The sequence below is a fragment of the Acomys russatus genome, unplaced genomic scaffold (genome assembly GCF_903995435.1).
Source record: "Acomys russatus unplaced genomic scaffold, mAcoRus1.1, whole genome shotgun sequence".
Lineage (NCBI taxonomy): Eukaryota > Metazoa > Chordata > Mammalia > Rodentia > Muridae > Acomys > Acomys russatus.
The window spans coordinates 1-6,010 of NW_026131458.1; the positions used below are offsets into that span (position 1 = coordinate 1).

General features: G+C 44.4%; 1 pseudogene; it reads right to left on the reverse strand.

Annotated features, from left to right (window-relative positions):
- Positions 1 to 2,175: 2,175 nt before the first annotated feature.
- Positions 2,176 to 4,785, reverse strand: LOC127186207 (39S ribosomal protein L19, mitochondrial-like; annotated as a pseudogene).
- Between the last annotated feature and the right edge of the window lie 1,225 nt (positions 4,786 to 6,010).

Here is a 6,010-nt window from a genome sequence, read left to right on the forward strand (position 1 = left end):
GAAGGTGGGTCTCTAGGGTGCAGATGTCAGCATGTCAGTCACAAGCCACACACAAACAGAATCTCACAAAGAAAAGTCAACGCTGCTGAGCACTGTTTGACATCCCATACTCCCCAGAGGGTTCGTGTTAGTGTCATTTTAGACATTTGCTCACTACAAACACTTGTGTAAATGTGTACACAAAGTTTTGGTTTTGTACATAAACTTTTTACTGTTAAAGTGCAGTTTTGGAGATTTTTCTCTGGCTTTGGATTCTTTAGAGATGTGGTTGGATATGTAGTTACTCATTCTTTTTTTTATTGGATGCAAACTGTTGTTTTTAAATTTCGTTATGTCTGAAATATAAACTTCCAAGCTTCTTTGAAACATGTGATGGTGACCCGGGCCACCACTGGAAAGTTATTTTTTCCCCCTTCTTCCTCTATTCCAGCAGTGTACATCCCGACCCCTTCCCCCCTCCTTCCTGTCCCACCTCTATACCTTCCTCCTCCCATTCCTCCCAGAGTAGGTGAGGCCCACAACTGGTACCAATGCACCCTCGTATTTCAAGTCACAGCAGGTCTAAGTACATCCTCTCCCACCAAGGCTTGGAAAAGTCCTTGTTTGTTGGCTCTGTTTTTTAACAATTAAACTTTATTATACAACCCAACTAGCTTACACAGGAGGGAAAAGAGGTTAAAGGGACAAAAGTGAACCTTCTGGTATCAGTTCCACGGACGGGTCCCTTGGTGTCTCTGGCCTGTGCACTGATCCAGCCTGTTGCCTGATCCTCACCCAATCCACATGCTCAAGATCTATGAGCTCAAGCCTCGTCTGAACCTGCTGCTCCTCTCTGTCCTCTCTGCCTGCCTGTCTCTCACATGCAAGGGGCAGTCTCCCTCTCCCATTGAGGGTCGATTAGAAACACAATAGTCCAGGTGGAGCTGCCAGGTCAGCTTCCTGAATTCCAGGCCCAGGATGGCTCCACCCAGTCTATCTCAAGGTTAATCTCAGGGAGTATCTGTGGTGTGTCCAAGGGCAAAACCCGCCAAGACTGCTTTCACCTGTGACAAAGCTTACAATCTTTCTGCCACTTTTTTATGATTTATTTATTATATATACAGTGCTGTGCCTGAGACCATGGCAAACACTTAATACCCACAAACAAACAAAAGACTTTCATTCTCTATCTCTGCTGGTTTCCTTTGTTTTATTCCTTTTGGAGACTGGGTCTCATTCTCAAGTGTCACTGACTTTGGGACCCTGCCTCTGCCTCCCAAGCCCTAGGACTACAGGCTTGTATCACCACACAGAGCAAGAAAAACTAAAAGGCCTAATGAGAGAGAGAGAGACACCATGTTTATGGATCAGAAAACTAATTTTGGGTAAAGGTCAATTTCCTTAAAGCATCAGCCAACCAGACCTTGCCAGTGATGGTGCATCACCCAACCAGGCCAAGCTACTAAGAGGAGAATCATCCAACCAGCCAATGCCAGTGATGGGTGCATCCTACAACCAGGCTATGCCAGTGATGGCTGCATCATCCAACCAGGCCTTTCCAGTGGTGAATGCATCAGTCAGCCAGGCTACACCAGTTAAAATAGCTTCACCCAAACATGCTAAGCTAGGTAGAGGAGAGCTATGCAAACAAGTGGAAGACGGCGAGATCCCACCACCTGGGAGTCAAGGAGAAGGAGATGGACAGGAAGAGGATGGACAGAATCCAGAGAAGAGGATAAAGCAAGTTCCTTCTATCTTGGATGAGAGGAAGAGTAATTGACAGTGGGAACATAGATTAATTATCATGTTCACTTTTGGGCTTAATTTTAAATGAATCATTGTCTTGATGTATGATTATTTGGGGGATATTACTAATTAACAAAAAAGGAGGTTTTATTAAAAAAATAAAAGGTGATGGATGCTCACTCACTTAATAACTGTGTTTCTTATAAAGCAAGTTTACCGGCTTTCAAACCAAATCCTGGGAGCTAATACACCTGCAATCAACCAAAGGCATTTTCAGAACAAGGGCTTAAAAGAAAAAGGTATTTTTATGTGTATGTGTTTAAGTGTGGGTCCACATATGCTAGGGTATGTATATAAACACCAAAGGGCAACTTTCAGGAGTCAGTTCTCTCGTTCTGCCCCAGGTTTCTGAGTCGAGCTCAGGACATCAGGCCAAAGCAGGAAGCACGTGCACCTGCTGAGCTGTCATTCCAGCAGGCCCAGGATCAGGACTTCTTTGATGCTTCGATTTCTTCCCACAGTGCAGCTTCAATTTTGGAAGTGTCATATTCTCTCATCATGTCAAACTCAAGCCATGGCTGGCTCCACTTCTGGGCTGCCTTCATTTGCTCTTCAGTTAAAGCAAGGTCAAATCGGATTCCTTTAATGTTGAAGTAAGGCCATTCCCAGGGTTTGGACCACGGCTTTGGCTTCATTTTCACTTTTAGCTAAGAAAAATGAAAAGAGGAATTGTGCTCTGGTGAGATACACACAAAAGTCTCCCCCCAAGTTTTCCACAGAGGAAACTTCTTTCTTCATACTTGCCCCTGAGCACATGCACATGGTCTGTCTACCTTGTTAAGAGGCACTTCCTGGCAGGACTCCAGTGGGACCGGCTTCATGTTCACGTCGAAGGTGCTGAACTCGGGGAGGGCGTCGCATAAGTACAGCAGGCTGCCGTCCAGCCGCTTCTCTAGCTTCACCACCTGGATCTCTTGGAGTCCAGGGTTTTACAGTTCGAAGCAAATCTCCACACCTAAAAGGAGAACATGCTTACCACCTCAGTCCAGACCCCTGCAGTACTTCACAGTACAGTAAAAGAGAAGCTGGCAAGTGGGACATGGAACAAACACATGTAATTTTTAAAGATCAAGATTTATATTAAAAGAATGCAAACCCTGCTGAAATGTAAAAGTGAGAAGAAATTTAGTGACGTGGTCTATGAGCACATCACCCATCTCTTCAACTGTGATAACATACCTTAGCCTGGGAAGAGGAGGCTCAGCTGAGGAACTGTATGGATCAGACTGGCCTCTGAGTACCACTGTGGGGCACTGTCCTGATGGCCAATTGATGTCGGGAGGGCCTAGTTTCTCGTGGGAGGCACCATCCCTGGTGGTCCTAGGCTGTAAGAAGAGTTGGCTAACCAAGAGCCTATGAGTGAGCCAGCAAACAGCACTCTGCCATGGCTTGCGCCTCAGTTCAACTCAAGACTATGACTTGAAGACATGTAAACTAAAATAAGCTCTCCCTTCCACGTTGCTTTCTCACAGACTGCTTTATCATGGCAACAAAAATTAAACTAAACTACCCCAGGGAAAGGCCTTGGCACAAACAGTAACTCGAGGAACAAGATGCTGTTTTGAACGTGACCCTCCAAAATTCACGTGGAAGGCCTGTCCTCATGGCAGCAGTTGCTCTGAAGATAATAGCTCACTGATGAAATCCTCGAAGTGCACGCCTAAATATAAACACTCTCACTTAGCATTTCAATTCGTCATCTTTCTAGAACTTTATCATTTGTTCCTCTGCTGTGTCAGACATGGCATGTGTGACCTCTTCCATGACCACAGTGCAGGAGTAACTGCATGACTGTATCCTGACATCAAGCAAAGCAGCGGCCTTCATCTCAGGAGCCAAACTCCTAAGGATGCCATCCCGTCTGTCCAGTGGACTTGGGTCATGTGAAAATCAGACCCCAATCTCCACTCAACTGTGGAGAATTTCCTGTCCATTGGCTAGATCTGGGTAGGGGTTCAATGTTTACTGCATGTATTGTCCTTGGCTGGTGCCATAGTTTGAGCAGGACCCCTGGGCCCAGATCTGCCCATCATAATGGTCTTCTTGTAGGTTTCTAGGACTGTCTGGATCCTTCTACTTTACCACTCTTCACTATTATTCCCAGCACTCAGGAGGCAGAGGCAGGCAGACTGATCACCATAGAACGTTCCATGAAAGCCATGGTGATTGAGAGAGACCCTGTCTCAAAAACAAATGATGCAGTGGGCGAACAATCAGCAAAAGCCACTGCCAAACACTTGCGATGCTTTGAGCTGACAAACTGCAAGGTTGTGAGCTGAGAAAATAAAGGAGGGGAGAAATCACTGCAGGATCGAAGAGGCCCAAGGGCTTAGAGAGCAGTTCAGTCAACAGCATGCTCGCATTGGACACACGAAGATGTAAAGTCACACGAGCTATGGGGGCATGAGACTGTAATGGCAGCACAGTGGAAGTACAAGGCATGGATCAGAACTTCAGGGACAGCCTAAGCTACACGAGACCCTGTCTCAAAACAAAAAACAGAAAAAAAAAAAAAAAGAAAGCAGACAGTTCAAATATAAAATTGGGCAAGCAACCTGAAAAGGCAATTCACAAAAGATTATGGGTAGCATACATATGTACATGTAATATGTAGGAATATGTATATATCCATTGTAAAGAGACACATGCATAATAAATATAAAAGTGCCTCCATTTGTAACCAGGGAAATTCAAATTTAAAGTACAAGGAAACAGGTCATCAAGATGGCTCAGAGACAAAGGTGCCTGCCACCAAGCCTGAAGACCTGAGTTCAGTCCCTAGAGCTCACAGTAGAAGGAACAAACCAACTCCCTAACATTGCCCTGTACCCTTCACATACTGTGGCATATGCACCCATACAAACCACACAGATACACATCCAAATGACTAAAACTAAGAGAAACAGCAATACTAAGTGTTGGTGAGGATTAAGGAACCATGGAAACAGTGTACAACTGACGGGTGTGAGGGTGGTTAACTACCTCTCCACATGCCGCCATTTCCACCAAGATTTTCATACCCTGTGACGCAATATTTTCACATATGGGTTTATGTTCAGCTGAATTGTCTGCAGTAGCCTCAAGAGACACATCTTGGAATGTTATCACAACATTTGTAATACAGAATAAAACTGAAAATGACAATGTCAATAGGCCTGGGGTAGACAAACTTTAGCATAGTCACACAATGACATACCAAACAGCAGCAAAAAATGGATGACAGTTATACAGAACTGTGTGGAATTGACACAGACATATTAGCAAAAGCGTGTCAGGCAGAAATACAAATGGTTCCATTTATATAAGGTTCAAAAACAGACAAAAGTATACCATAGTGTGGAAGGTGCACACTTAGGTAGGAAACACATAACTTAGGAGGGGAAAAAGTAAGAGAGTGATTATTGTAAAATCCAGAATGTTTGATTTGGGAGCCTGGAGTTTGAAACAGATCCAGGCTAGGTGTCAACAGCTCTGTTTCTTAACCTGGACAGAAATCACAGATGGATTTTCTGTGTGGCAAGTGTTTGACTGTGTAGTTTGGTTTTGTGCATTTTCCCGTGTGCATGTCATTTTTCGAAGTAAGAAAAATAAAAGCTCTCAGATAATGTTCCCCAGTGGACATACTGCAGAAGTCCTGGGGTCCCTAGAAAACTGCTTCATTATAACTCGAGGAAAGCTCTAGAACTGAGATAATGGACTCAAAATGAAATTCATCCGTGGTCAGCCTGGACCTAATATTAGCCTACGGTTTTCCTCTTACCAAATACCATGCATGTTGATTGTAACCATATGAATAGGTTGTGGCTAATTAGCATTATACAATTTATTTCACACAAGTAAGTCCTTGCAAGAAATTGCTGTGGAGAGGAGCTGGAGAGATGGCTGCATGGCTAAATGTGTTTGCCACCCTTGCAGAGGGCCCCAATTTCAGTTTCCACAAACACTGGGTGAGGCCCAACTGTTGGCAACTCCAATTACAGAAAAGCCAATGTCCTCTTCTGGCCTTCATGGAGGGCCCTCCAAATCCCTCCAAACAGAGTATCTTTAGGGCAACTCACAACCGCCTATAACTCCACATGCACTCAAAACTGAATCTTTTTTTTAAGTGATGTACCAAAATAAATCAAAAGAGTGGGATTGCCTGACTATGTGTCTTTCACCACTTCTCCTTTTCCTTCATAGATCTGCATCTGTGGGATGGCTTCCTGTGCTGGCTTTAACTCTG